The sequence below is a fragment of the Triticum urartu genome, chromosome 1 (assembly GCF_003073215.2).
Source record: "Triticum urartu cultivar G1812 chromosome 1, Tu2.1, whole genome shotgun sequence".
NCBI classification, from domain to species: domain Eukaryota; kingdom Viridiplantae; phylum Streptophyta; class Magnoliopsida; order Poales; family Poaceae; genus Triticum; species Triticum urartu.
This window is the reverse complement of record NC_053022.1, coordinates 39,342,022-39,357,496: the sequence shown is the minus strand read 5'-3', so window position 1 is coordinate 39,357,496 and position 15,475 is coordinate 39,342,022. Positions and strand designations below refer to the sequence as shown.

The window sequence follows — 15,475 nt, the reverse complement described above, 5'->3', positions numbered from 1 at the left end:
TTGGCGGGTTGTGGTGCATACGAGGCCCGTTCCTTGGCACTTAGTCGTTGCGGAAGCGGATGAGTGTTGCTAAGCCGGTGAGCACGGTAACCCGGCAGAGGGTTCTCATCTTCAGGAGAAGTGTCCTTGCAATAGAACCAAGTCTAATTCCAATCCTTTGGGTGACTGTGAAGTTTGGCATGAGGAAAGCTAACATCCTTCCTTTTCTGAATGGAGACGCCACCAAGTTCAGTATTAGGCTCGTCTACGAATTTAGTGCGACGGTTTAAGTGGAAGAAATCCCGGAACAGCTCGACAGTCGGCTCTTCTTGTAGGTAGGCTTCACAAAACACATGAAAGTTGCAGATATTGGATAGAGAGTTGGGTCCAATGTCTTGAGGGTGGATCTAAAAGCTGGCTAGTACATCCCGGAAAAACTTGGATCCAGGCAGTTTAAAACCACGGCCTCTATGATCAGCAAACACTACTACTTCGCCATCTCTCGGTGTAGGAGGATTTTCTGGACCGGGAACTCGCCACTGGATTTCATTCTTCTTCGGTAAAGTGCCAATTTTAACACATCCATTCAGTTGCTCCTCAGTAAACCGGGAAGGGACCCAGTTACAGGAATAGAATTGTTTTGCCATTGCAAGTGAAGAGCTAGAAAATATTACTGCCAGTTTATGATTCATAAATGACAACGCATAAAGTGTAACAGGTTGAGAAAAAAGGAATTCAAGCATGTAGAATTGTTAAACCGGAGGAAGTTATAAACCGCCTACGACATAGCGTTTATAAATGCTAAAGCGATGAGCGGTTTACAAGGGGACTAATGGCATATGACAGATTACTTTCTACAAGGATAAACCGCCTACGCAGATAAGGAAGGTGCAGATCTAAGGTAAAAACGACTAAGTGAGGAAAAACAGGTTTCACAAGATTGCGTTGGAATTTTGGATCTACCACAAGTCAGGAAAATAAAAAAGATTTAGACCTAAAAAGTTTGGTCCTGAAGCAGTTCACAAAAGGTCGAGACCTAGTTCTTATGCGTTTAAAGTTTGGTTTGATGGCGGAGATAAGGAATGTCATAGTTACTGCACGGAACGCATCAAGTCTGAGGTCTGCTATCTATGGACTGACAAGAACAAGAAGAGAGCGCCATGAACCCATATGAACCCTAAGTGGATCTACAGAGGAGAGAAGGGAGAGACTTACAACAGCTGTTGAAGTAGCGGTGGTGCGCCGCGTCTCTTTGATGCGATCAGGTCAATGCAGCGGCCAATGGTGAGGCAGAGGTGAAGCTCAGCAACAACGGCGGCGCTCGGGTGCAGGAGCGTCGCAAGGAGGAAGGAGATGGAGAGGCAGAGGAAAGAAAGATAAAGGGGGCTTCAGCCCTATTTATAAGGGTAAAGAGATAAGCGATAGGCGCGGGAATCGAGGAGCCCAAATAAATAGATATATAACGAGGTTGTCGTTTTTATTGTTGGATGCTCATAAATGAAAGGGTATCTTCGGCTTTAAATGAACAGATGACATCACGGCGGTTTACTACAAATCTGGAGGATGGCATCATGGCGGTTTACAAGATCTATGTGAAGGTGCAAAGGGAGGAATTCTTCTAAGTGTTGAAGATTGACATGAACAAGTTCAAATCAATCTGGGGCCTAATGTTGGGGATATTACTACTGGACATAAACCGTCCAGGAGAGGTCGGGTTATCCTCATAATGATTACCTTACTTGAAGCCCATGAAGACATGAAGGATGGCGCTTCATGGAGGCCCAAGGCCCAAAGGCGGGTTAAAGCCTATAGATGTAAACCGATATTGATGTATGCTTGTATGATAAGATAGGAGTAGAGACCGAGCTGGACACGTTTATGATCCGGCCTCGGGACTCTGTAAACCGGCGAGTGTTGACCTATGTATATAAAGGGGCGACCCATCGGCGGTTTAGGGACAATATACAACAACTCAAGAGCCAGGCAAAGTGGATTCGCTCCCTGGTCATCGAAACCCTAGCAATACCATCACAACTGGAGTAGGCTTTTACCTTCATCGTAAGGGGTCGAACCAGTATAAACTCTCGTGTCCTTTGTCCGCTTTAAACCCCTTTAAGCTAACCCGTAGCGATGGCTCCACGACTAACTCCTTTCACAAGGACATCTATCGTGACAATTCCACGACAATATTTTTTATTTTTTCCCTTTTTTGTTTTCTTTTTTGCTTTATTTATTTTGTTTTGTTTCTACTTACAACAAAAAACTTTTTTATTTTATTTTGTTTTGTTTCTAATTACTTATTTATTTTACTTTATGATAATTCTTTTTTCTATTAAAGTTTCTAACAAAAAAAATTCTTTATGAAAATTCTTTTTGCTTTTAATGATTTTGAACAGAAAATACTTTGATAATTTTAGTTGCATCAATTTTATATAATTTTAGTTTCAATAATACTAGAGGTTGCTTATAATGTTTTGAACAGAAAATACTTTGATAATTTTAGTTTCATAAATTTTATTTATGTTATTAAAGTTTATTTTATTTTACTTTATTTTGTTTCTACTTATATATTTTATTAAAGTTTATATTATTTTGTTTCTAATTACTTATTTATTTTATTTTATGATAATTCTTTTTGCTATTAAAGTTTGTAACAAAAAAGTTCTTTATGAAAATTCTGTGAACAACCTGACTTTTTGTGTGTTCAAAATGCACCATTCAAAGCCACATCATCAATTTTCAACCCTTTCTGACTTCATTTGTTATTTTTCATGCATTTACTGATTATTTTGAGCTATAAGACCCTGAAATTGAAAAACATTTCAATGAACTCTGAAAAGGTTGAAAGTTGGCATGGTATGATCATTTCATCCACATAGCATGTGCAAGAAAGTTGAGAGGGTACGGCAAAAACTGGATGCACTTCGTATACAAAACGGACACTCTCTTTCAAAGTATCATGATTTCATACGGAAACTTGTCTGTTACAACATGCATTTCAAATGAACTACGAAAAGGTTGAAAGTTGGCATGGTATCATCATAATAGTTGTGGAGAGAAAGTCTTCACTTTTTCTTCACTTGTGTCCTTTCCTTATTGCGCCGTAACCATGGATAATCTTCATCATTTATCGGGATGCTTGGGTCAGCCTTGACTTTGAAGGGAGGAATTTCATAAAAAAATTTATAATCTTCGGACATGTCTGTCTTGCCCTCCACTCCCACGATGTCCCTTTTTCCTGAAAGAACTATGTGGCGCTTTGGCTCATCGTATGATGTATTCTCTTCCTTATCTTTTCTTTTTCTTGGTTCGGTAGACATATCCTTCACATAGATAACATGTGCCACATCATTGGCTAGGACGAACGGTTCGTCAGTGTACCCAAGATTGTTGAGATCCACTGTTGTCATTCCGTACTGTGGGTCTACCTGTACCCCGCCTCCTGACAGATTGACCCATTTGCACTTAAACAAAGGGACCTTAAAATCATGTCCGTAGTCAAGTTCCCATATGTCCACTATGTAACCATAATATGTATCATTTCCCCTCTCGGTTGCTGCATCAAAGTGGACACCGTTGTTTTGGTTGGTGCTCTTTTGATCTTGGGCGATCGTGTAAAATATATTCCCATTTATCTCGTATCCTTTGTAAGTCAATACAGTCGAAGATGGTCCCCTGGACAACGAGTACAGCTCATCACAAATAGCGTTGTCACCTCTGAGACGTGTTTCCAACCAACTGCTGAAAGTCCTGATGTGTTCACATGTAATCCAGTCGTCGCACTGCTCCAGGTGTTTGGAGCGCAGACTGTTCTTGTGTTCATCGACATACGGGGTCACCAAGGTAGAGTTATGTAGAACTGTGTAGTGTGCTTGAGACCAAGAATATCCGTCCCTACATATTATTGAGTCCCCTCCAAGCGTGCCTTTTCCAGTCAGTCTCCCCTCATACCGCAATTTAGGGAGACCTATCTTCTTAAGGCCAAGAATGAAGTCAACACAAAACCCAATGACATCCTCTGTTTGATGGCCCATGGAGAGGCTTCCTTCTGGCCTAGCACGGTTACGGACATATTTCTTTAGGACTCCCATGAACCTCTCAAAGGGGTACATATTGTGTAGAAATACGGGGCCCAGAATGACAATCTCGTCAACTAGATGAACTAGGACGTGCGTCATGATATTGAAGAAGGATGGTGGGAACACCAGCTCGAAACTGACCAGACATTGCACCACATCACTCCTTAGCCTTGGTATGATTTCTGGATCGATCACCTTCTGAGAGATTGCATTGAGGAATGCACATAGCTTCACAATGGCTAATCGGACGTTTTCTGGTAGAAGCCCCCTCAATGCAACCGGAAGTAGTTGCGTCATAATCACGTGGTAATCATGAGACTTTAGGTTCTGGAACTTTTTCTCTGGCATATTTATTATTCCCTTTATATTCGACGAGAAGCCAGTCAGGACCTTCATACTAAGCAGGCATTCAAAGAAGATTTCCTTCTCTTCTTTGGTAAGAGCGTAGCTGGCAGGACCTTCATACTGCTTTGGAGGCATGCCGTCTTTTTCGTGCAAACGTTGCAGGTCCTCCCGTGCCTCAACTATATCTTTTGTCTTCCCATACACGCCCAAGAAGCCTAGCAGGTTCACGCAAAGGTTCTTCGTCACGTGCATCACGTCGATCGAAGAGCGGACCTCTAGGTCTTTCCAGTAGGGTAGGTCCCAAAATATAGATTTCTTCTTCCACATGGGTGCGCGTCCCTTAGTGTCATTTGGAACAGCTAGTCTGCCGGGACCCTTTCCAAAGATTACGTGTAAATCATTGACCATAGCAAGTATGTGATCACTGGTACGCATGGCAGGCTTCTTCCGATGATCTGCCTCGCCTTTGAAATGCTTGCCTTTCTTTCGACATTGATGGTTGGCCGGAAGAAATCGACGATGGCCCAGGTACACATTCTTCCTGCATTTGTCCAGGTATATACTTTCAGTGTAAGCTAAACAGTGCGTGCATGCGTGGTATCCCTTGTTTGTCTATCCTGAAAGGTTACTGAGAGCGGGCCAATCGTTGATGGTTACAAACAGCAACACGTGCAGGTTAAATTCCTCCTGTTTGTGCTCATCCCACGCACGTACACCGTTTCCATTCTACGGCTGTAAAAATTCTTCAACTAATGGCCTTAGGTACACATCAATGTCGTTGCCGGGTTGCTTAGGGCCTTGGATGAGAACTGGCATCATAATGAACTTCCAATTCATGCACATCCAAGGAGGAAGGTTATACATACATAGAGTCACGGGCCAGGTGCTGTGATTGCTGCTCTGCTCCCCGAAAGGATTAATGCCATCCGCGCTTAAACCAAACCATACATTCCTTGCATCACGTGCAAACTCAGCCCAGTACTCTCTCTCGATTTTCTCCACTGCGACCCATCAGCGGGTGCTCTCAACTTCCTGTCTTTCTTACGTCCTCACTATGCCATGGCATCAACTTGGCATGCTCTTCGTTTCTGAACGGTCGTTTGAACCATGGTATTATAGGAGCATACCACATCACCTTCGCAGGAACCCTCTTCCTGCGGGGCTCGCCGTCAACATCACCAGGGTCATCCCGTCTGATCTTATACCGTGATGCACCGCATACCGGGCATGCGTTCAAATCCTCGTACGCACCGCGGTAGAGGATGCAGTCATTAGGGCATGCATGTATCTTCTGCAGCTCCAATCCTAGAGGGCATACGACCTTCTTTGTTGCGTATGTACTGTTGGGCAATTCGTTATCCTTTGGAAGCTTCTTTTCAATATTTTCAGTAGCTTCTCAAATCCTTTGTCAGGCACAACATTCTCTGCCTTCCACTGCAGCAATTCCAGTACGGTACCGAGCTTTATGTTGCCATCTTCGCAATTGGGGTACAATCCTTTTTTGTGATCCTCTAACATGCGATCGAACTTCAGCTTCTCCTTTTGACTTTTGCATTGCGTCCTTGCATCGACAATGACCCGGCGGAGATCATCATCATCAGGCACATCGTCTGGTTCCTCTTGATCTTCAGCAGCTTCCCCCGTTGCAGCATCATCGAGCACATCGTCTGGTTCCTCTTGATCTTCAGCAGCTCCCCCCGTTGCAGCATCACCGTATTCAGGGGGCACATAGTTGTCATCGTCCTATTCTTCTTCGTGGTCTTCCATCATAACCCCTATTTCTCCATGCTTCGTCCAAACATTATAGTGTGGCATCAAACCGTTATAAAGTAGGTGGGTGTCAAGGATATTCCGGTTAGAGTAAGACTTCGTATTCCCACATATAAGGCATGGACAACACATAAAACCATTCTGCTTGTTTGCCTCAGCCACTTCGAGAAAATTATGCATGCCCTTAATGTACTCGGAGGTGTGTCTGTCACCATACATCCATTGCCGGTTCATCTGTGTGCATTAGATATAATTATGTGTGTCAAAAGTAAAAAAAATCAGACAAATATCTATCTAAAGTAGGAAAATCAGACAAGTATCTATCTAAAGTAAAAGAAATCAGAAAGAAGATAAGAACAAGAGGCTCACCACGGTGGTGCCGGCGACGAGATCGGCGCGGGCGATCGACGGCGGTGAAAACGGGGACGGGGCGTGATGGACCGCTAAATCTAGAAAAATCTCGGGAAAAATGGAGCTCCGAGGTCGAGCTTTGAGAGGAGAAATCTTAACTAGTGTGGCTTGGCCATTTCATCAAACACCTCATGTGCATAGGAGGTGAGCTAGAGCACCCAAATGCCCTCCCCTCGCCGGCCAGAAAAAACAGAGCAATATGGAGTGCTCTGCCGCGGCGACGGGTATATATAGGCAACTTATTTGTCCCGGTTCATGACAGGAACCGGGACTAAAGCCCCCCTTCTGTACCGGTTCTAGGCACGAACCGGTACCAATGGCTGTGGGCCAGGAGCCCGGCCCATTGGTCCCGATTCGTGCCTAGAACCGAAACAAATGGATCCAGACGAACTGGGACCAATGCCCACGAGGCCCTGGCCGACCCCCTGGGCTCATGAACCTGGACTAATGCCCCCCATGGGTCCCAGTTCGTGAAGCCGGGACTAATGGGCTGGCCAGGCCCGAACCAAAGCCTTGTTTTTTACTAGTGCTAACTAGTATTTTTTTTTAGAAGCCTAGTAGTTAAGACTTGACTAGTAAGTTTTTAAAAAGAAAATTTTGGTTGGGCTTCTAAAATAAGCTATATAGGGGGCAGCTTATTCTGGAAGTTCGAAAAGGCCAGCAAAAGAACTAGCCCTCATGATCTCTCCAAGCTTGAAGTACTGAACTTTGAACATGGTAAATGTTTAGATCTGGCGCACCGGCCGAAATTTCGGTCGATTCTTGCCTCGTCACGCACAACACACATGCACATATAGCAACCTCTCCCCCGATGTGGGACCGTGCATCTTATCCATCCCTCCCTGCATCGTTCCCACGCAGTCCGCGCGTGCCCGCGAGCCGTGCCCCGCCGCCTCGCCGGCCGGTCGCCGGAGGGCGCCGCCACCGTCGGGTCTCCACCCCATCCACCGTTTTTCCAACTACTCAGAGTGCCGACAGGGAGAATCAACGGGACGAGCTACTACCTCGACTAGCAGCCACGGTGGCGGAGCACACAGATGCTACAAAGGATGGGGAGGGAGCTGCAATCGCGTACTGTTTTTGCTGGAACAAGTAATGGTAGCGAGCTGCGGGATTCACCCCAACGAGCTGCTGGGGTCACCACGACAAGTTGGACTGGAGTGGGCGGGGTGATGCTACAACCATGGCTCATGTTTGCTGGAACCGGCGCAGTGTTTTGCTGGAAGTAGCACCCAAAAATGCTTCCATCAGAGTCACTTTTGCTGGACCAACAGATTTTGCTACATTCGGCATCATTTTTTGCTACAGCCGACATCGTTTTTTGCTGGAACTAGTCAAGTGTCTAGCTTCCACCTAGGGAGAAAATGCTTCAGCCGTTTGTGGAAAAGCTTCATCCAGCTAGAGGAAAAGTTTCAACAATGGCATGAGGAAAAATCTTCCACCACGGAGAAAAGCTTCAATGGTGAAAAAAAGCTTCAAACGACAATGAAAAAGCTTCAACCGCCAGGAGAAAAAGTTTCAACCGATAATGACAAAAAAGCTTCAACTGAGAGAGCCAGGCGAATGACCGGTGACGACGAGGATGGCGACCGGCGACCAGGGTGATGAGGACGGCGACCGGGGGCGGGGACGGCAAACGGGCGACGACAAGAACGGAGATCGGCAAGCGGGGCGAGGACGCGACGATGACCGGGCAGCAACAAGGACGGTGACCGGCGACCGGGGGCGAGGGCCGCGAGCTGGCGACGAGTGTTGGCAATAAGCCATGCACATGGTGATGGGACCGGCCTGAAGATGAGTAGGTCGAGTCCATAGCACATGCGTGTCCCGGCGTGAGCCCGTGCTTGTGTTCGCGGCGTGGAGGTGCTGCATGCGCAGGGGCCGTTGCGATCTATTGGTCGAGTCACGGTCGGCTGGTGATGGCCGAGTCGTCCGTGTGGAGCAGCAGGGTGGACCGAGTAGTTGGGCGCTGCATGTGAATTGTGTCGCAGCTTGTGCGGTCGTAGACTGTTGAGTGTGCATGTAGATAGAAGTAGTTAGTGCTACTTGGTTATCTAGTCATGCATGGATAAATTAGTTAGCCACACAAGCTGTGAAGCAGCCGGTCATCATGGATAGACGTGCATGTTGTGATTAGCTTAGTGCGTGAAGTTAGGGGCCGGTGTGGTGTCCGGGTCGTGTGTGCGCGTCCGGGTATAAAGCCCTCTCCCCATGTACTGATCAAGATGTTTTGGTTTGTTGCCGAGCCGAATGTAAACCATGTAGTCATTGTAAAGAAAAAAAAAGATTGGAGCATTTGAGCGCCCGTGACGGTGTTCGTCGCCGATCAGAAAATCTTGTGTCAACTGTTTTTTTTCTTTCATCTCCGTTTGATTGAGAGGATAGATTAGAAGGTTGAGGTTCCAACAACGAGGGCGGAGACCGGCGGCCTTGAAGCGTCCATGGCGCCGCGGGAATGAAGGGCGTCATTTTGTCGTTCGTGCGTGAGGAAAGGGGCGAATTGTTCGGCCGGTGAACATAACTGTACTACTGTAATCAACAAGCGAACATAATTACCACGTGTGAATTGTCACGACTCACCTCCGCCGCCGCCCGCCTGAGCTGATTCCCTCATCCGCCGCCGCCTCTCCTCCTCCACCTCGCTGCCCTCGAGCCGCTGTGCTCCTGGCGACGCCGGCCATTGCTGATGCCAAGCCTCCACTCCACCACGCCCATATCCCGCATCCGCATCCGCCTCCGCCGCAGCCGCCTCTTCTCCTCCTCCGCCACCACCCCGCCGCCCGCATGCTCCTGGTCTCCCCACACCGCCTTCGCCGTGGCCACATAGCGCGCCCTCGCCGGGAAGCTCAGCGGGGAGGACGCACGCCACCTGTTCGATGAATTGCTGCAGCAGGCCACCCCGGTCCCCGAGCGCTCCCTGAACGGATTCCTCACTGCCCTCGCCCGTGCGCGGGACTCCGCCACTTTCAGAAATGGCCCTGCCCTCGCCATCGCCCTCTTCAACCGCCTGTGCCGAGAAGAAGCCGGCTCGCGGGTGGCGTGGCCCACGGCCTGCACCTACACCATCCTCATGGACTGCTGCTGCCGGGCGCGTCGCCCGGATCTAGGGCCTGCTTTCCTTGGGCGCCTCCTCAGGACGGGACTGAAGACAAACCAGATCGTCGCCAACACCCTCCTCAAGTGCCTCTGCTACGCCAAACGGACGGATGAGGCTGTCAATGTATTGCTTCACAAGATGTCCGAGCTCGGCTGCGTGCCTGATGCCATCTCATACAACACAGTTCTTAAGAGCTTATGTGAAGATAGCAGAAGCCAGGAAGCACTCGACCTGCTCTGGACGGTGGCAAAAGAAGGAGGTGTCGGCTCTCTCGATGTGGTATCCCATAGCACTGTCATCCATGGCTTCTTTAAGGAAGGTGAAACAGGCAAGGCATGCAATCTATTCCATGAAATGACACATCAAGGGATTGTGCCCAATGTGATGACATATAACTTGATTATTGCTGCGTTGTGCAAGGCCAGAGCAATGGACAAGGCAGAGCTGATCCTTCGGCAGATGGTTGATAACGGTGTTCGACCCGATACAGTTACTTGCAGCTCGCTCATGTCTTCCCTTTGCAAGCATGGAAGAAGCAAAGAAGCTGCAGAAATTTTTGACTCCATGACTGCCAAGGGCCTCAAACCTGATATCGTCGCATACTCTATTCTGCTTCATGGATATGCCACTGAAGGATGCCTTGCTGATATGATTGATCTCTTCAATTCAATGAAAAACAACGGTATTGAAGCCACTTGTCAAGTTTTCAACATATTAATTGGTGCATATGCTAAATGTGGAATGATGGATGAGGCTATGCTCATATTTACTGAAATGCGGCGACAAGGAGTGAGTCCGGATGTATTCACCTATACAACTGTAATAGTCTCACTTTGTCGAACGAGTAGACTGGCCGATGCTATTGACAAATTCGATGAGATGATTGCCATTGGAGTACAGCCAAACAGACCTGTTTAGCGGTCCCTAATTCAGGTTTGTTGTATAAATGGTGATGCGGTTAAAGCTAAGGAGCTGGTTTCTGAAATGATGAACAAAGGTATTCCTCGTCCTGACATTGCGTTCTTCACTTCAATAATAAATAGTCTATGCAAAGAAGGAAGGGTTATGGATGCACAAAATATCTTTGACTTGCTTGTTGCCATAGATGAGAGGCCTAATGTCATTACATTTAATTCACTAATTGACTGATATTGCTTAGTTGGCGAGATGGATAAAGTATTCAGAGTACTTGATGCCATGAAATCAGTTGGTGCTGAGCCTGATATTGTTACATACAATACGCTTGTTAATGGCTATTGTAGAAATGGAAGGATTGACGATGACTTGGCTTTGTTCAGGGAAATGCCATGTAAGGGAATAAAACCTGACACTGTTGCATATTGCATCATACTAGATGGGTTGTTTCATGCCGGGAGAATTGTCGTTGCAAGGAAAATGTTCCATGAGATGATCGAAAGTGGAACAACAGTGGGCATTCCCATATACAATATAACACTTAAAGGCCTTTCTAGAAATAACTGTGCACACGAAGCGATAGCCATGTTCCAGAAATTAGGTGCAATGAATGTGAAGTTTGATATTGTCACACTCAATACCATGATTAATGCATTGTACAAGGTTGGAAGAAAAGAAGAAGCTAAGGATTTGTTTGCTGCAATATCAGCCAGCGGGTTGGTGCCTAATGCTTCCACTTACAGCATAATGATAATAAATTATTTGAAGGAAGGATCAGTGGAAGATGCTAACAATATTTTTTCATCAATGGAGAAGAGTGGCATAGCTCCCAGTTCTCGTCTTATAAATTATATCATCAGAATATATTTGGAAAAAGGTGAGATCGCCAAGGCTGGAGATTATTTGTCCAAGGTTGATGGGAAGAACATCTTACTTGAAGCTTCAACTACGTCGCTGATGTTGTCTCTCTTTTCAAGAAACGGGAAATATCAGGAGAATATCAAATTGCTTCCTGCAAAGTATCAGTTTTTTTATGGATTTGGTTGACTAGCTGGCTATCTCAGTACAGTCGAACTATTTTCTTGTCATAAGGCCTTCCTGCCAGTATAAGATATCCAAAGTGCCTGCTTGTAAAAAGTAGACACCTCGTATTTCATTGAGTACATTTTGTGGGGTGTCAAGATCACAAGATTGTGAAATATCTATGAGTATTTAATCTTCGACGGGTGAGGAAAGGTAGACCAAGTAGTCTAACACAAATGGTTGCGATCTGTTTTATATGTCAAAGCAAATGGGTCCTGGAAGAATCGACGATTGAGGTTGCTGATGCTATGTTTGGGAGGAGAACTGCCATCAGCCTCGCATTGGTTCACCTTGCTTTACACCTCTCCACTTCAGGTATACACAGATGCACAACAAGGTCTACCTCGAGTAATGAGTGCCTCCACCATACCCTTCCGTTTTGGTCTTCCGCTTTTTCAAATATCAACTTATTTTTACCTCACGGAATCCCAAAAATAGTAGAAAGTGAAACTCTTCTCATGTTCTTGCTCACTATTTGAGGAACAGTGTGCTTGAATGGAAACTGACTTTTTAAGGAATTGGGGTGGATTAGGAGACATTGTTTAATTAATTGCAATTGAAACTCTGAGATTGGATGAAGAAGTGGAAATATGGACTCTTAACTATCTGCTGGTGGTTGTTCCTTAGCTCAGTGAAAACGTCTTCACTATGTATGTTACTGCAACTATAGTTACATTACAAAACTTGTTTCAATCACATGGTTACCTAAGCTTCAGCCGAGTTACTCTTCATATGCAGCCTGTACAAGTTTGGATTTAGCCATTTTGTGGCATAATTTGATATCTACTTCAACCCTTCATTCAATATGTCCATGGTTATGTTGTAACTGCATTTAGGCAATAGTAGTTACACAATATTTGCATAGGAATAGTTGCACTAGAAACAGGTGTCCATTGTTGCTAACTGATATAATGGTTTATTTGGTACAGTTTTAGAAGTAGTCGTGGTCAACAAATGCTTTTCCAGTGTAAACGTTTGTATACATTTACATTTACAGATTTATTCTGACATCATTTGTGATCATGGCCTAGTGTAATGAAGCTCTGGACATGGAAATATCCATCCGTAGAAACAGCCATGAATAGCAATATAGCATCATTTGGATACCGAGGAAGGTTATCCGGCAGGTTTGTAATATCATCCCTGTCTTGATAACTTTCTTCTTGCTGTTATAAGCATGTAGAATTGTTTAGCCTGACCATGCTTCTTAATAGGAACACTTTTTGGCATGTCCAGCTTAGGGCCTGAACTTCTGTGTTCGCTTTTTTTTAAATGGGCAGCATCATTCATTCATTTAGCTAATTGTTCAGTACACACAATGGTCCTGATAATTTCAGGAGCCTCATTATACCAACAGGACCCAACATCATGTACTGCTGATTTTGCCAGAACATGTACTGCCACATTAGACTCGATTTACATGAATAAACTGATAAGAAGCTTGAGGCCCTACTTTTGATATCAAACACAACTGCACCTATATGAGATCTATCAGCCATATTGCTCTTTACTTTGGTAACCACGGTCAAACAATCAGATGTGTTGGCCCAGTGGGAACCAGGGTACCACGGCCCGTCTGCCTGTGGCCCGGGAGGCAGACCATGGTCAAATCTGTTCTACAAGCTGTCTCAGCCTACACCATGAGCCGGTCAAATCTGTTCTACAAGCTGTCAACGGATCAAGAGCCAGTCAAATCTGTTCTACAAGCTGTCCCAGCCTACACCATGAGCTGCTTCCAATTCCCAACAAATCTATGTAAGAAGTTGACCTCTGTTTCATCAAATTTCTGGTCGGTGCAGCAAACAGAGCACGGAAGGTGCATTGGCTTGGCTGGCAGAAGATGTGCCACGCAAAAGGAGATGGAGAATTGTGTTTCAGGGATTCTCAGGTCCTCAATCAAGCAATGCTAGCAGCAAAACAGGGTTGGCGCGTCCTAACTGAACCCAGTTCGCTGTGTGTCAGAGTTCTGAAGGCTAGATATTTCAAGGATAAAGATTTCTTCGATGCAGGATGTCCCAGGAGGGCCTCTTTCACTTGGCGCAGTATCATCTTTGGCAGAGAGCGACTGAAGAGAGGGATAATATGTCAAATCAGGGACAGCTCAACTATAGGCATCTGGCACAACAACTGGATACCCAGAGCCAGAGTTCGGCATCCTCTGTGAAGGAGAACTGAAACGAATGTTGGGACAGTTGAGGAATTCCTTGTACCAACAAATGGGACGAGTAGCTCCAACAACTGTTCCATGCAAGCGACGTCGAGGGCATCGAACAAATAGCAGCTGGAGGTGTTGGAACCGAGGAGTCCCGGGCATGGACTTCACCAAAAATGATCTTCTCAATCAGGTCCTCTTAACACCTAGGAATGCAGCAAAAGAAATCCGTAACGAGGGAGTTCCTTCTCCTGCAGTGCACATAAAGGTTGGATACCTCTTTGGGCTTTAGATATTCCGAATAAAACCAAAATGCATGCCTGGCTCGTCTCTTTCACTTGTGATTATGCACTAGAGCAATCTGCAAGGATGCATTACATCGTATACTGATCCCTCTGTGACATAAGGTTTCGTCCAGATTCCGTTACTATTTTTTTACGGGGACCATTTCTGTTACTACTGTGGTTCGTTACAAGTTTGGGTAACACATAAATCACAGCGACGTGTTACTGAATCCTGATGTACCATTGTCCTCTTTTTAGGTAAAATATTATTGGCTGATGGGTGTTGATGACTGGCGAGCTTCTTTCTGATTTTGGCTAGGAACAAGTCCGGAGTTGCCATTGCCGCACTCTGATGGCATTAGGTTTCAGGTGCAAATTCCAGACTGCAGACTCAGTGTCATCTGCAGTTGTTTGCTCCGTCCTCGTCTCCTCAAGGGTTCAACATTTTCACTAAAGCTGATGCACTAGAGATTTGTTAGATCTTTTTTACTGGCGCTGGATCGCCGATGCAGTAGAGAGATATGCTAGGGTGATGCATTGTTGTTGCCGTGTTCATTCTTTGCTTGTCGCCACAATAGCTGTAAAAAGAGATATTGTCGATGAAAATCACAAACTACCACTACTACTGCATTATCTAGAATGAAATTCCTGTACTTGAAAAAGACTTCAGAACAGCAGAGAGTACGTTTTGCTTGTGAGCACGCGTTCCTGTCTGCCAGTTTCGCTTCTTTGGAGAATCAACGCTGGAAGCCGGCAAGACAAAACAGCAGGGAGAAGATACGCACAGGAACAAGCTGAACAAGTTTTAGAAAGAAACCTCTCTGATTTGAGACAAGAGACTTTGCTTGTCTGGTTTGTAGTACTCCCTCCGTTCCATTAATGCAGTGCATATAGATTTATTTTTTTCACAGGTCAAACTTTGAAGCTATTGGCACCCTTGAAATATGTTTTAGAAAATTAATCTCAACCTTTAAAAGCTTATTAAACACTGTAAAATTGATTTTGGCTTCCTAGCTCTGGTGACCTTTTTATCTCTAGAATATTTTAAATTCATGGGTATCAAAAGAAATCCACAAAATTGTCAATGTGTTATTTGGGGATACGCTATCATAGTGCCAATTTTCATAAAAAATGCCAAACATACAAATTCATGCCAATTGCGTCTGTTATGTGGGGATACACTATCATAGACGTCTGGAAACTAGACACGGAGCTACAAAACCATGATAGGATTAACACTTCTGCTTAAGTACATGAGGCGGAAACCTTTTCTTCTAGATTCAAACTTTATCTTCCAGTTTCATTTTAGTTTTCAGGGAAAGGAAGCATAGAAGTTGTGTGACAGGAAGAATCACACTCA

General features: G+C 45.3%; 1 pseudogene; it reads left to right on the top strand.

Moving 5' to 3' along the window:
* Positions 1 to 9,005: 9,005 nt before the first annotated feature.
* Positions 9,006 to 15,117, top strand: LOC125545474 (annotated as a pseudogene).
* The last annotated feature ends 358 nt before the right edge of the window (positions 15,118 to 15,475 follow it).